Source organism: Panthera tigris, chromosome F3, assembly GCF_018350195.1.
Source record: "Panthera tigris isolate Pti1 chromosome F3, P.tigris_Pti1_mat1.1, whole genome shotgun sequence".
NCBI lineage: Eukaryota > Metazoa > Chordata > Mammalia > Carnivora > Felidae > Panthera > Panthera tigris.
In genome coordinates this window covers 57,128,929-57,145,494 of record NC_056678.1, presented here as the reverse complement: position 1 = coordinate 57,145,494, position 16,566 = coordinate 57,128,929, and the positions used below count along the sequence as shown (strand labels likewise).

Below are 16,566 nucleotides of genomic sequence, written 5' to 3'. Positions count from 1 at the left end.
TTCTTTATCTTTTTTTATAGTGTGTTTCTTGTAAATAGAATATAGTTTTATTTTTGTTGCATGGCTTCATCTGTCAGTCTTTTTTAAGTAAGGGGATTTTATCCTTTTTCGTTGATTATAAAAACTTGTGTGCTTGCTTTGTGTTCCTGCTTCTTCCCTTCTCTGGGTGCTGAACACCCTTAGATGTTGTTCCATGCTGTGGGCTCAGACGGGCAGGTCTGGTTGCTGAGATGCTGACCTATAAATGGTTGCTGTTCTTCCCATAGAGAGGGAGCCCTGTGCTGTTCCTTCTTCCAGAGCTCCTTGTACTCTTCCCGCTTTGGGGGTAGGGAGGACTCAGTCCACCCTACTAGTTTTTTCCTAGCTTCCATTAGGCCAGCTCTCCAGAGAGAAATGCTAGTATCCTTCCTCTCTACTTGATTTGATGTTTATTTATTTTTGAGACAGATGGAGCGTGTGGGGGGGAGGGGCAGAGAGGGAGGGAGACACAGAATCTGAAGCAAAATCCAAGTTCCAAGCTAGCAGCAAAGAGCCCGACTGCCGGGCTCGAACTCACAAACTGGTGAGATCATGACCTGAGCCGAAGTCAGCCACTTGACTGGCTGAGCCACCCAAGTGTCCCCCTCTCTATTTGATTTGAGTCAGAGGCCAGGGTCTTCTCTTACACCTAGGTGACCATGGACCTCAGCAGCAGTTTGGCTCAAGAATATACAGACCAGAGTCAGGGGTGGAGGGATCATTAGGTAAATTGAGGTTGCCATTTTCCTAACATCTCCTCTAAGACTCTGTGACCTGTTTTTATAGTTTTGACATATATGGGATGTAATTAACTGTATGATACAATAGGGTTGTACTTTGAGAAAACTCAGCACTATCCTCTCCTCTATATGCTTTGGAGATTATATTTACACAGAGCATATAGCTGTTAATAGCCTGATATGAATAATAAACATTAATCAATGAGAAAGAACAAGTTGTTTTTATGTTCAAATTGCTTGACATTAGTCTTTAGAAAACACTCTCCGAGTACTGTATGCCTTCATAGTCTTGAAATGAGTCAAGTGCTAAAATGTCCTGCTTTCTCTCATTTTCTATTTTGCAGGAGTCCCTAGAACTTCTACCCTGAGCCTATCCATTCAGGGACATGACAATGGTTCTTAACCACAATTGTGCATGGTGAGCACTTGTGGAATTTTTAAAGATGCAAATATCAAGGTTGTACTGATTCAAACTCAGTGTCCATAAGGCTCAACTTTTTTTTTTTTTTTAAGGCTCTTAAATCACTGGTGTATTCCCAGGTGTTACTTTTTCATTACTGCTATGTTCTTTTTATCTTTCTTAACCCCCAGTCTCTAAGCACACCACATCACTGATTTTCATTATCAGGACATTCCAAAGGCTTAAACTTTTATTTTTGAAAGACAGGTCTCCCTGATCTCTGAACATTCATTGACATTCCCCCGCCTCACCACCACTATGGTACTTTGCATTATGAACTTATTCTCTAAGGTGTGGAGACCCATTGACACTACCTTGAGATTTATTGCTGGAAATGGGACCTAGCGTGGAGCTGTGTGTTTTGAGTGAATAAATGTCCTTTTAAATCATTGTCAGGTAGTTTCTCTCTGTGCCTCTGGATCCATTCTCCTCTCTTGTCTTCTAGCTCTCTGTCCCAGGAGGCTGACATAAGTGGATGGCAGCAATAGGTTCCCTTGCTTGGTTGGTTTGGGCCAGTTGGGAGCCCTGGTAAGAGAGTAAGTCTGGTATATTCAATCCCCTGGCTTCTCTCCGTGAGGACTTTGAGTTGGCTGTACCCTCGGTCAAAAGTCTCTGCTCCTTTCAACATAGCTTCCCTTACTTGGTATATGCCTTCTGTGTTCCAGTATTTTCCTTCTTTTCGTTCCTTCTGGCCTAGGAGTAGTAATGGCTACATGGCCACTTTGTTATTCCCTTGTACCTGACCTATATCTTTGCAAACAGCTCCATCGTAATTAAGTCTTCCTGTTGGGATCCTGACTGATCCTCCCTGTTCCCCTTGCTAGTAATAGGCCTGATCTCTTAGAGTTTGGTAGATTAAGGCAAAATTATGAAAAGAACAGGACAGTAGTTAGTGTTTGTAGTAGATGGTGTGTTGTCCAAATCTCCTCTTTTAAGATTTATATACTCATTCCTCCAGTGTTAGAGGCTGAGTTCCATTCTGGTGATTGGTCCTCCACTGAAGAGAGCCACCTTGATCAAGATGAGTCATGGCGGTGATTCTAGGCATGAAACCAGGTGGCGAACTGGGCCAGTTGGGTCTCTTCAGGTCTCTCAAGTCAAGACACAAGAATTCTATTCCTAGATTAGTGTGGAGAGAAGAAAGAAGAATAACAATGAGAGAGATAAAGGAAATTAGAAAGAGATAGTGGTTGAAAGGACCATTTAGAGATATTTTTCAAGGATAAAGTAGCCCAAGATAGATTCAATACGTTAAATAAAGTTGATGACATGCTGTCCCATCACCTACTAATGCCTATCTGACCCTATCCAGATTCTAGACCTGCCCTCTGTGAGTTGGACACAGGAGCAGCAAGGGTAAATTCTCACCTTTTAAAATTGGAAATTTGGTCTCTTCCTGGAAAATGAGCTCTGGAAAACAAAACTGTCTTCCATAGTCATCGAAAGCTCTTTGAAGAAATCATATATTTTACCCTTTTAAAGTACTGAGTAGAAAAAATGTACAATTCTTAGTTTTAAAAGGACCCAGGGGCAGCTGGGTAGGTGGGTCAGTTGGTTAAGTGTCCAACTCTTGATTTTGGCCCAGGTCATGATCTCACAGTCATCAGATCGAGCTCTGTGTCAGGCTCCAAGCTGACATTGAGGAGCCTGCTTGGGATTCTCTCTCTCTCCCTCTCTTTCTGCCTCTTCCCTGCTTCCATGTGCACGTGTGTGCACATGCTCGCTCTCGCATGCACGCCTGCTCTCTCTCTGAAATAAACATTAAAAAAGGACCCAGAATGGAGCAATGAAAAGGGACCTCCAGTCTGACCTTTCATTTGGCTGGATATTCAAGTGGGTGAGCAGATCAGTTTGTCACTAACAACAGATGGGTAACATCGGGCTCTTCCAGCTTTGCTGGCTGCTCTTGGAGGGCAGACAGAGAACCTGCTCACTGCCTGCTTGACAAAGCTAGGAGATCCTCTCCCAAAGAGAAAACCCTCCTACAGAGCCTTCCGATGGGCACGGGAGAATACATTTTGGCCTAAAGATAACTCAGGCTGCAGTGTGGGCTTGATTAAAGAAAACATCCAGTTTACTTCCAGTCCGAGTTAATAAAAGGCAGCATGCTGGGGCTCTGAGTAATAACTGGCAAAACACAAAGTGCTGTTGAACGTTGAGGCAAGTGGTCAGGACTGCTTCCTGCAGGTGCTGGGACTGAACAATTTCCTCTCTTCAATTGCCTCTTTTTACCGTGTCTGATTGCTGTATCTTCTGTATTCCGAATGCCACAAAACTTTTGCAACTTGCCTGACAGTGATTTAGGAGGACTGGAGATTATTTCCTCAATTAATTTTTCTATAGAAGGACTCTGGTACACTGCAGTATAGCTCATGGGTTGACAGGGCTTTATCTTGAACTTTCAGTGGCCTCACTTTTTGATGTTCATTTGGTTTCTTTGTTTTTCTAGTCCCTTATTTTTACTATATTGCCTCCTGTTTCAAAATTTTAAAACTCGTTCAAATATTTTTATTACTGACAAATAACATTTCTGCTCACGTTAAATAGTTATCTATTGACTGTTTGTCTTCCATACTCGACTATAAGCTCCAATGATTGATTTCGTTTTGCCTCCTAACTTAGTAGCGGCAAATCATGTGTTATAAAAAAAAGATCTTTTGAATGGAGGAGTTCATGTAATTCATTCTAACTGATAAAATATACATACAAATTTTCGCATACATTTTCTTATTTTAATTTTCATAGCTTACTGTTTTATTTGGATAGATAGTATTGCCATATGAACTTTACAAATGAGGACATCGAAACTTCGGTGGTATCCTTACTGTCACAAAGCTAGGAAGTAGGAGGCAGTGGTTCTCAAAGTGTGGTTCCTGGACCAGCAGCATTAGTTTTCCCTGGAGCTTGTTAGATAGGTGAATTTTCAGGCTCCCACTCCCGATATATGGAGTCAGAGACACTTGAGGGGGGTCCAGAAACTTGTGATTTAATAATCCCTCCAAGGATTGTAAAGAATGCTAAAGGTTGAGAAACTTTTATGTAAAAGGAGCACTTGCACGATATCTGATTTTTTTACAAATGTTTACTTTGAGAGAGAGCGAGAGCATGAGTGGGGGAGGGGCAGAGAAAGAGAGGGAGAGACAGAATCCCAAGCAGGCTCCGTGCTGTCAGCCCGGAGCCCAACGCAGGGCGCCAACTCGCAAACCGTGAGATCATGACCTGAGTCGAAATCGAGAGTTGGACACTCAACCGACCAGCCATCCAGGCACCCCACTTGCACAGTATCTTCTATTGATTGATTGATATTATTTTTATTTATTTTTTATTTTTTAATTTACACCCAAGTTATTAGCATATAGTGCAATAATGATTTCAGGAGTCGGTGCCAGTGCTTCATCCTCTGTGTATAACACCCAGTGCTCATTCCAACAAGTGTCTTCCTTGGTGCCCCTTCCCCATTTAGCCCATCCCCCCACCTACAACCCCTCCAGCAACCCTCAGTTCTCTATATTTAAGTCTTTTATGTCCTCCCCCCGTTTTTATATGATTTTTGCTTCCCTTCCCTTATGTTCATCTGTTTTGTATCTTAAATTCCACATATGACTGAAGTCATATGATATTTGTCTTTCTCTGACTGATTCTGCTTAGCATAATACCCTCTAGTTCTATCCACGTCGCTGCGAATGGCAAGATTTCATTCTTTTTGATTGCTGAATAATACTCCATTGTATATATATGCCACGTCTTCTTTAGCCATTCATCTGTTGATGGACATTTGGGCTCTTTCTGTGCTTTGGCTATTGTTGATGGCGCTGCTATAAACACTGGGGTGCACGTGCCCCTCCAAAATAGCACACGGGTGTCCCTTGATAAGTACCTAGCAGTGCAATTGCTGGGTCATAGGGTAGTTCTATTTTTTAACTTTTTGAGGAACCTCCATACTGTTTTCCAGAGTGGCTACACCAGTTTGCATTCCCACCAGCAGTTTGCACGATATCTTCTTAATCCAGATCCTGTATGATTTCTGCATTATCACTTTGGCTCTGTAATACTACTTAAAGGTAAACAAGTTTGCTGAGTATTTAATGCCAACCTGGAATCTCTTAGGGGAAGAATTCTGCTATTGATTTATACTCCATAACAAATAGTTATTTAGTGAGGACATAGTGGGTCTGCAAATGTGTTTCTTTTTTTCCCCCTCCTTCCCTCCTTTTTTTCTTCTTTATATTGCCTTTGTCTGGTATTGGTATCAGGGTAACACTAGCTTCATAAAACAAGTTGGGGGAAGTGTTCCCTTTTATATTTTGGAAAGAATTGTATAGGATTGGTGTTACTTCTTTAAACATTTGGTAGAATTCTCCAGTGAGACCACTTGGGCCTGGAGATTTCATTTTGGGGAGTTTTTAAATTATCAATTCAGTTTCCTTATTAACTTGAGAGCTACTCATATTATCTATTTCAGATGGAATGAGTTATGGTGGTTTGTGGGTTTTTTTTTTTTTTTTTTTTTTTTGAGGAATTGGTCATTGTTGTCAAATTTATTTGTTCGTCGTTGACATGCAAGTTAGGGAAATTCCTTGTTACCCGTGGGTTGAGGTGGGTGTTCCAGCTCCCCATCTAATTCCTATTGATGCCGTGGTGAGGGGACCTTGCTACTAGCTGTGGGGCTACCCATCCTGGCTCCATAGTTGGCTTTTTCTGACACCATCCCAAGAGAAGTGTGGTTGTACTTCATGGAAGCAACAGGAAAATACATCTACTCCGTCTTCCTGGAAATGAAAGTCTGTTTCTTGATAGTTGTTTCTCCAAAAGAATGGAACAATTTTTTCCCCAGCTGTCATGTATTTTTTTAAAGAAAATATACCTGAATGAAAATGTCTTCTGGGTCATTTCCCCAGTGCTTTGACTGTGATGTTTATGCAACATAGCAGCACTTTATTTATTTACTTATTTATTGAAACGTTCTAGTTCATTTATTTTGCATTTGTTCAATAAATACTTAGATATAATTTTTTGTCAAGTTCGCTAATGTACAATGTATACAGTGTGCTCTTGGTTTTGGGGGTAGAGTCCCGTGATTCATAGCTTACATACAACACCCAGTGCTCATCCCAATAAGTGCCCTCCTCCATGCCCGTCACCCATTTTCCCCTCTTTCTTGCCCCCGTCCCCAACCGTCAACTCTCAGTTTGTTCTCTGTGTTTAAGAGTGTTTTATGGTTTGCCTCCCTCCCTCTCTGTTTGTAACTATTTTTTTCCCCTTCCCTTTCCCCATGGTCTTCTGTTAAGTTTCTCAAGTTCCACATATGAGAACATAGCAGTACTTTAAAAAGCTGTCTTATTGATTTCTTTTTTTTTTTTTTTTTCTCATTCTGCCTTGTTTCTCAGACTTCCTTTCTGTGCATATAAGGCAGCTATGCCATTTTATCATTTAGCCACGGGTGCCTATTGTCACTAAGCCTCCCATCTCAAATAATTATGGCTGGGAAGCGGCCAGGAAGATATTTAGATTTATTCGTGGAAGGTAGATAAACCTTTCAATCAATGTGTGCTCAAAAACAGAGCACCTGGGACTTCAGCTGGGCTTTGACCGATTGATTGGGAAAATTTGATTAAGGGTAGTGAAAACAGATACATTTCTAGGTTTTAAAAGAATTGCTTTACCGGCTAGTTGACCCTTATGTGACAGCCCAGTCTGGAGTGAAGGTAACATTCTGGAGTGCCCTGTGAAGTAGTCATTGAACTAAATAGAAGGTCAAGAGAGTTTAGAGGCTCATCTAATTTAGCTCCCTGGCTCCCACAAGGACCACTTCAATGTGGAATCCTGAAGCATTGGAATGCTGATGTGTTCAGCTGATAGGAACCAGAAGCATCGCCAGAGGGAAGACTGGTAGCTAAAAGCAACAAGGGTTCTGTTCGCTCTTCCCAGCTCAGGATGTTCTGTAAATGGCTCTTTGCCGTCTCCAATCACGTGCAGGGTGAGCAAGAGTTATTTGGGGCCCAGAAGTCGTTGTGAACAAGTCTGAAAAAGTCCGTTTATGTAGCTTTCTATGTTGATCTCTAAATTTCCCAAGTGTAGAAGTGAGTTCTATCTACCTATAATAGTAATGCAAGACCTTAGGACATGCATTTTTTGTATCTTAACATTACCTATGGCTTCCCCTTCTATGCTACCTTGATTATCACATCACCTTGGTTTCATTGTCATTATTTTTATCCTATTGCATTATACAAATTTCAATAAGCCTTTTAAATATTTCTTGAATATAGTGGGATCTAAGTAAATAAAAATCTTTCTCTGCTACGTAGCACATTTCTGAACCTCCTCTTCCTACCTTATATTTCTTTCTCAGGAAACCAATTTAGACTAATAGAGAATGAAAATCAAAATACCCCTTCACCTTTCCTGACTCCTCAATCTCACTTCCCAGGGCAGACCATTGAGATTATCTTACGTATGTGGGGCAATTAATTTTAAAACAAGCTTGGACATTGCTTGATTAAAGAGTTTTTTTTTCTAAAAGCTTATGAAGCATGAATATGAAATATGGAACTCATTATCCCCTGAGATCATGTAGGCCAAAAATATGGGCACATTCATGTCAGTTTTAGTTAAATCCATAGATAAAAGGTCCATCTACTAAATTTAAAAAGAACATAGGAATGTTCAGGGCTCATCACATTCAAAGCTCATAAGTGGAGGTCAGCTCCCATGGTTTCCCATAACCATCCTTGCACCTAATGGCTGATGATGTGCTGGTAAATGTTTAATCATTGGTGCAAAAAAAAAAAAAAAGTGCGTATTAGGGAGTGTGTGTGTGTGTGCACTTTGTTATAAATATTACAGGCATACAGACATATAACACACACTTTACAAATAGTAGCACATAGAATACTCTTTATTGTAAATTCCATATAGCTGATGGATTCTCAGAGAATGTTTTTGTTGATTTTTGCCGAAATTGTCTGTAGCCAATCTGTGGTTGCAGATCAACCATGACCCGACAAATGGAGTGCTGTCTCGATCTGCTAATTCTTCTCCCAGCAAAATTTATTGTCTTCATACATGTTATATGACCTATGATTAAGCTGTTTCCCATTCTTGTCCAAATCACATTCATTAAACAAATTTGTTTCATTTTCTTTTAGCTTTAATACTAAGCATGTCAGAACTTTACTCATTTGTTGCTAACATGAGTGACTTCTTTGTTGAATCAGATACCTTTCAAATATTGGAAGAATATTTCCTCAGGATTTTGCGTAGTTTAGAATATATGGCTCTCGATAGGACACTTGTTTAAAATTAAAAAAAAAAAGTTTATTCATTTTTGAGAGAGAGCTTGAGTGGGAAAGGGGCCGACAGAGAGAAGGAGACGGAAGATCTGAAGTGGGCTCTGTGCTGACAGCAGTGAGTCTGATGCGGGGTTCGAACTCCTGAACCATGAGATCATGACCTGAGCTGAAGTTGGAGCTCAACTGACTGAGCCACCCAGGTGCCCCATGTGACTTGTTTTTAAAGTTTAATTTTCACGATTAACATTTTCTCCATCTTAAGACTAGAGAATAACACAAGGGATCAAACCCAGATTTTTACTTTTTGCTGATTTCCGTGGTGCAAATACTCCCACCGTTGCTGCTTTATAGTTACCAACATGCCATTGGAAGAGAAACTGGGGAGAGGTGGTGCTCTGTAACGATACTTTACGGGGTTCTCATCACACGGGTGTGGTAGATGTGTCTAACTGCATAGGGGATTGTAAAATGTAGTAAAATAAGTGGGGAGTTTTGAGTATTACCTTTGTTTTTCAGTATAATTCATTTAATTGTGAGTTTATATGGTTCAATGTTTAATAATGCCTGTGTTTAGCACGGGCTCACAAAATCCCTTTACTGCTTATGGCACCTGTCAGAGTTGAAAGATACTGATTGGATCTCCCACCACACCCTGTGCCACTTTGGGATAAGGATTATTTTGAGCTGAAGGCCATTGAGAACAAGCAGATCTGGGAACAGCTCTCAGTTCTTCCCCTGTCTACCTGAAAGCAGGGCATACCTTTATCTTCTGAAGTTATTCCCCTTATCCTACATTAGGACGAGGAGGATAAACTTTATCTTTTCAGAGATGGCATTGATGTGAGTCTGCATAAAACTTACTAAATAATTGTTATCTATACCATGAGTTTCCCCTGTATATTTCCCATAGTTTATTGCTCCTAGAACCTCAAACCCCTTTCCCTTTGTGTAGTTATATGTAGTAATTTATTACCCTTTGTTAAAATGGTATATAAATCTTCCAGTCTAACTGCTTTCTTTATCTGTAGCTACATTTTTTTTCTGTAAAGCCACTGTGCATGTAAAATTAAAAATGTTAATGCAATTTGTATGTTTTTGATCTTGTTAATATGTCTTTTGCCAGTTTAATTTCTAAGCCCCAGTTATAGAATCAAAGAGGCTAGAGAAAAAAAATTTTCCTCCCCACATTTCACTGGGCTAATTCTCATCCATAATGAGATTGAAATTTTCTAAAGCCAAATTCTGAAGGATAAAAAAGACTAGATTTTCCAGTGTTGGGGTTTATTCACTCTTATGAAGTTTATCATTTCTTATCCTTCCAATCCTACCCACCCCCAACTTACACTTCGTATTGTTTATTCTTTATAAATATTTTTTTCTAAAATAATGACCGATACAAAGGCCAATGATCTCTCTAGTGGTCACTTCAGTGGCAAAAGATAATGGTAGTGTCAGAGAAGAGAACTCTTCCTGAGAACAAAAGCCTTCTTATCCTTACGGTCCCTGATTAGAGTTAGAATGGGCTTTTGGATCTTGTATAATTTAAACTCTTAGAAGCATGGCAACCTGTTTCTCCATTTTTCCTATAGGCAATGGGGTGTTCCTTCTGACACCCGGCAATGCCAAGGCCGTGGCTGCCTACTCCATGAGAGGAGTTTTCTGAGGTTCTCCTCTCAGAAATGCTTGTCCGAGTAGGTACAGACTGCTGAGCTGGGCCACTGTCTTCTGCCATAGCAACAGCCTAAAGTCACTTGCTGAGAGGAAGGCATCGCGGTTATCGGTGGCACTTGCCTCTTGCTGTCTTCTTAAAGGGCTGGACTCCACACTTAGTTGTCAGACAGTGACGACAGCTGCAGAGGACATGCTAGAGGTCAGTGTGAAGTTTGCTTCACATGTGCATGATGTTTCCTTTCCATTAGCAAGATCTGTTGGTCTGACCCCACTGCGATAGGCAAAAAAAAAAAAAAAAAAAAAAAAGGTCAACAAGAGTGTATTGGAAATAATTAAAAAAAATAGCAGTTATGAGTGATATGAAGGGGATTTGCAAAAATGTTTTCTGACAAAAGAAAAGCACAATAAACATTTTCCTTTATGCAGCATTGAATTTATGACAATTCAGTGAAGGTGTTTTACAGTTTTTAAAAGATCAATGACAAGAATACAGCCTCAAGAGATTTCTCTGATTCTTTTTGATCTTAAAAAGAAACACAGTCTAGAAACAGGAAAAAATAGACCTAATTAAGAGAATGTATTCTCTTTTCTCTTCCATTCAAATGGAAGGAGGTCAGCTGTGCCTAGTAACGCAGTTTGCTAAGTTTTCCCTTGCCTGCTTTCTGTGGATAGTGTCCCATTGTCTTAGAATTTACCACCTTTTGCCTAAAACTCTGAGGTCTTTTTTCAGAGCGGTCATCTCAGAGCTGAGCAGTAATATTGAAAAGGAGCAAACAATTGCTTTTTATTTTGCGTGCTGACTCAGGATTTTAAACTGGGAGAGAGGGCAGGTAAGGTCGAGGGAGAGCTTGAGAGTCAAGTCCTAGGTCAAACCACACAGGTAATTCAGAACCGGGAAGGATGAAGTTGGCAAAGAATTTGCAAAAACCAAAGAAACCACTCATAAGCAGAGTTTGGGGGGTGTTATTAGTAAGAAAGGGTGTTCCACAGGATACAAAGCCTGCCTTTGACAAAAAGCCAGGCGGTTTTAGATGTTCCAGGGATGTGTCTGTCTGTGTGGCCAATCCCAGGACTTCAGTGGGGAAAGGGTATCTCTGGCTCCCCAAGCTCTGGTGATCTTGACAAACAGAACTCAGTTACAGCAGACCCTTTTAGAAAATGATTCAGTATTAAGAAATTTCCTGCCGCATGGCTATCAGACTTGGGTTTGAGAAGTATTTTGTGGATTACATAACTAAAGACAAGAATGCCATCTGGTTTTTAATCAAATAGAAGTCATTATTTTTTTCCCTTCGAAACAAATCAGTGTGAAAGACTCTCAGGAACTAGGGAACACGTGAGCTTCTTGGAAATCTCAAGATCCTGTCACTCAGCTAATTTATTTCTCAGCTGCACACCTCCTTCTCTTGTGGTCCAGTTAAAAATGACTGTTACTCTTAATCATGTATCTTAAAATTTGTACCCATAATAGCGTTGTTGGATAACTACAGGACGACAAAGAGTACTGATGCTGAAATACGGCTACAATTCTATAAATTAACCTCAGGATGCTCTTTACTATATTTGTTTCATTTATCTGATGAAAATTATACAATTAATTGAGATATTCTAGTACTTTAGAAAATTGTTTACAGAGAGCTGTAATCGAAAATAAAGACTATATACTGGCAATATATGTGGAGCTGGTTTACAAATAACAGTCTAAAACCCTTCTTTCTGAATTTGGAAACAAAACTGAAAAAGTCAAATTTGTGGCCAATAGTTGGGTAAATGTTAGTGCACATTTTAACAGATATACATATGTAATTTTTACATCTGCATATATATTTACATGTATAAAATTAGGTATATCCTATGGTCTCTAAATATGACATGCCACTTTTAAACTTTCTTTGTAAATTATTTTAAGTTACAAAATTTTATGGAACTTAGGTCAAAATGAGTCGTGTGTCATGATTATTATTAATGATGTGACTGCAATGCAATCAATACTATTCCAATCTAAAACGAGTCTTTATTTCAAAATGTATCCTACGCCATTCAGTACTTCAACGTGTTCTAAAGGGTTTTGGGGAGATCGATGCCTATGGAAGGGCTTCTCAGGTCCCATCATGCTGGAAACGCTGAGATGCACTTTTGAAGCTGGATGAGCCCTTTACGAACATCTGGGCAGTGTACTCAGTTGCACAGGTGAATAAGAAAGCTTACAATTTGATGCATTTCCATGTCACACTCTCCACATGTTGTTCTCTGGGATGCTGTCACCCTCCGTGAAAGTTGGTTATGACTCATAGCGCAGAGCACATTCAAAAATCGTTTCCCAGTGTGGGAATTTCCTCTTATAAATAGAACGACTTGAAATTCATTACTTCTGTAAGAAACTCTGAGCAAGGCGCATCAACAAAACTGAATCTTCTGGCTTGGAAAACAGGGACCAGCTTCTTTGTTAATTGACACTATCCTGTGAACAATGGATGGAGAGTCCATTTGTATTTGTCAAGTGGCAAAGGAATATATCATTTTGGAGGAATTTTTAAAAATACATTTTTAAAAATATCTGGTAAGTGTAGAGATCAAGTAAGGCAGGTTTAGTTTGAATTTTTGCTTTGCAGTTTGTGTATTTGACATGGCCTTTTGGGATAAGTATTTTTCTCATCCACCCTACTGTAGTTTATGGACTAGAGCCCAAATAGCCCCCATGTTTCTAGCTTGTGGATACCCATGGGATCATATTAAAATTAATATATGCCCCCTTCCCCGCCCCAGCAAATGCAGAGGTGTTGGGAGTCTCTGAAGCATCTATGTGCTCATGTGTAGTTTTCTCTTATCACACCCTCTGCCGTTATAACCCCCACTCCCCACACTGACTACTAGAGGGAAATATGGGGGTAGCCACTGTTGCAGGCATTCTAGGAGAGAGTGCTGCCGTGGTGGGAGCCCTGCAATGCCAAATATTGCTTTTTCTGGGTCCTCCTTGGTGCCTAGAGCAATGCTGTGTTCACCTGTAAAAATGTCCCCATTCTCTAACTGGATGAATCTGGTCTCTGGGGTCCCAAAAGTAACCTTGATTGATCCTGAGATATAAGTTCCTCGGAGAAATGATTTTGGCTTCTACTTGTAACTTCCTGGGGTCAAAGGTAAACCTAGCCCTCTAAGCCTGGGTGGTGACACATGATTACACACCAACCTTGTCTTCTCTAATAGCCATCTCTTCTGTCTTTCTTCAAGATCCCATGAGTAAAACTTCTTGCCTTCGGACCTTCTTTCCTTCATTTCCATCACCTTAGGCAAGAGGTCCTAGAGTTCCACTGGCTCACAGGTTCACCTGACTCAGCCAGACGGTGCATCTCCATTTGGGGTTAGCAGGGTAACTCTTTTGTGATAGTTACCGATAACCTACCATTGACCTGTGCACATTTGCTCCTCACAAAATATCTATGAGATGGGCAGTGTCACCTCTGAGGGGCTGAGTTGCCTGGTGTCACATAGCCAGCAAGAGGTACAGATAAGCTTATCCTGAGTCTATCCTCTGTCTCCTCATCCAGTGTTCTGCCATGACACATTGTTTCCCTCAGGCATTGTACACCAAACATTGAACATAATATCTGTAAGGGATATTTGGGAATATCTACTCCAGCTCCTTATTGTACACTCAGGAGAGCTGAGGCTGCCTAAGGGAATTTTCCCAAGACAAGCTGGGAGTGGAAGCCAGTGAAAAAGGGCTCTCTGTCTCCTCTAATAGAGTATGTATGTGGAACGAAGGAGATATCATGCCTCCTTAGATACCTTCTTTCTCTGGAGAAGTTCTATTTGGTTACTTCTCCATGAATAACAGCTTGAAATTTTTTGAAGGCTGGAAAACAGAGGAGCTGTTACTAAAAATGAACATTTTTGATATATTGAATCAGTGGAATCCATTTTGCTCTTTTCTTTGGGCCTGGGTGCTCATCCTGATCATTGACCAGTGCTTATAACAGTTGAGTGGGTATGGTGAACTTCACTTGGGGAAGGTAGAAACCACCTGGTCTATTTGTAAATGACATATCTGTGCAAGAACAACTTTCTTAAGTTAGTGTGAAATAGTAGAAACCCTCAGAGTGGAGACCTGGAATAGCGGGGCTCTTGCTCAGACCCTACTACTCAGTGGTTATGTGACTGTGGCAAGTCATGTCAATACTGAGTTGCCATTTTCTCATTTGTAAAATGGCTGCTCTAGTCTCGTGATCACCGTTCAGTAAGAGGATTGTGAGGTTCAGGAGAGACGGGGTGCGAGGAGCCTCTTGAGTACTGGCAGACACTCTAGCCGTGTGAGGTGCTGTCATTAAGGTGCTTACACTGACAGGGCACCCAGTTTTCTGCACACATCTGGACTTTCATGAGGTTACACAATGGCTATTCGGCTGTGATGCTCTGAAGCAAGGCTGAATCGTAGAAGTCGTCCTCTGTAGCTAAAATGTATTTTCTGAAACGTTTGACAGAAGTATTGGAGTCAGTGGTTCTGGTTCCCCGGGAAACTTAGCAAAGACACCAACACCATGGTATACAAAGTATATGTCTTTTATCTTCTGCTTCTGAAAGGGCTATTGAGGAAGGGGGCCAGGATGTGAAGGTGAGGTGTGTTTTGTTTTGTGTTTTTTTTTTTACTTGAAATATAGTTGGCACACATGTTGCAATAGTTTCAGGGTGCAACAGAGTGATTTGACAAGTCTATATATTATGCTGTGCTCACCACAAGTGTAGCTACTACGTGTCACCATAAAGGGCAATTACAGTACCACCGACGGTCTTCCCTATTCTGTACCTTAAGATGAGTATTTTATGATTATTTTTTTGAGTGAGTGTGTCCATGTACATGCATATTCATGCGTGCGAAGGGGAGGGGGGAGGCTGGGAGGGAGAGAATCGTAAGCAAGCTCTATGCCCAGTGCAGAGCCCGATGTGGGGCCCCATCTCACTACCTGAGATGACCTGAGCTGAAATCAAGAGTCGTACACTTAACCACCTGAGCCACCCACGAGCCCCTAAGATGAATATTTTAAAGCAGAAAAACTCGTTTTACTTTGGTCATATCAAGTGTACATAATTTAGAAAATGAATAAATTTGGAGAAGCGTTAGGATGCTCCCACCTGGTTTCATATACTGTTGCAGGAATTGAGATTTGCTTCCTTTGGATCTGAGCTCATTGGATACTTCAGACTGAAGATCATGCATTTCTCTTACAGGTATTTGTTTCACAAGGATATAGACGTTCATTCTGATCACCAGCTGTTGGGGATGAGGTGGAAGAGGCATTGGTGACTGTGCATTCCTGAGTCATGTGACTGCAAAGGTAACTTCACCAAGGACAGAGGATAGTATACTTCTTTAGGAAGCTTCCCTTCATTTTCCAAGGTAAGTTGGAGGGAAAGGTAAGATGAGAAGGAATTCTCCTGTATCAGGTTTGACTTGAGAAGGAGAACCACAATGAGTGATATGAAATAAGGGGTTTGTGATAGGGGTTAGACTTCCCACAACTGTGGAATCTGGTAAAGAATTCTATAGAAGACTATCGCTTCTGATGTATCTGATGTGGGCACGAAGTTGCTGTGAGTCTGTAGGACTGTTGTCAGAAAGAAAAGCTGCACGTGCAATGGGAGAGAACAAAAATCAATTGGATCCCATGAGGTTCAACTGGACGACTGAAGGACAAACTGCCTTGGACTAGAATAACGTGAAGGAAGTTCTGCGTCAAGGACTGGAGTTGCTGTCGACGTGGAGAGTCCCAGGTCACCAAGGTGAACTGGAAGATGAATAACAACGTCTACAAGCTGCAACTGTGCCTCACACCGTTCATTGACCTTCAGAGTATAAAGGCTGCTGCTTCACTTCTGCCTTACAAGCGTTACAGAAATTTCTCTGGCCAGTCCTAACCCGGCACCATAAAGGGAAGGAAATTTTGAGAAGTGCAGTCCAGCTTGTCTAAGATGACACGGTATGAAGCCACCAACCACATGTCATAAGATCCTTGTTTTAAGTACAGAGTGAGAGAAGGCCTTAGAGTGGTCACGTGCTTCTACATTTCCCATAGAATTCTTCTGCGATCCTACTAGAAGAGAGTGCAACATTGACTTTTGATTCAGCTGGCATTTAATACTAAGATGTGTAGATTGATGAGCTTTTGTAGCTATTTTCTCACTTATTCCTCCCAGCAACCCTGAAAGATGGCTATTATATCCTCTACATCTTACAGTTGAGGGTACTGGGGTATGTGTTCACCAGGGAGCCTGAGGGAGACAAAGAAGCAGGGACATTACCACCACAAAGAAATGATTCCTTGGCTTTTAGGTCAGTAACAGTAAATTGAGTGTCCCAAGTAAAGTCTGAAGGGAATTGGTGAACTTGGGC

General features: G+C 40.9%; 1 long non-coding RNA gene across 1 annotated transcript in view; it reads left to right on the top strand.

Annotated features, from left to right (window-relative positions):
• Positions 1–15,529, top strand: part of LOC122236003 — a 47,451-nt gene extending 31,922 nt beyond the window's left edge. The window contains exon 3 of the long non-coding RNA XR_006214204.1: positions 15,405–15,529. This is a non-coding gene — a long non-coding RNA (uncharacterized LOC122236003). The remainder of the gene's footprint in view (positions 1–15,404) is intronic.
• The last annotated feature ends 1,037 nt before the right edge of the window (positions 15,530–16,566 follow it).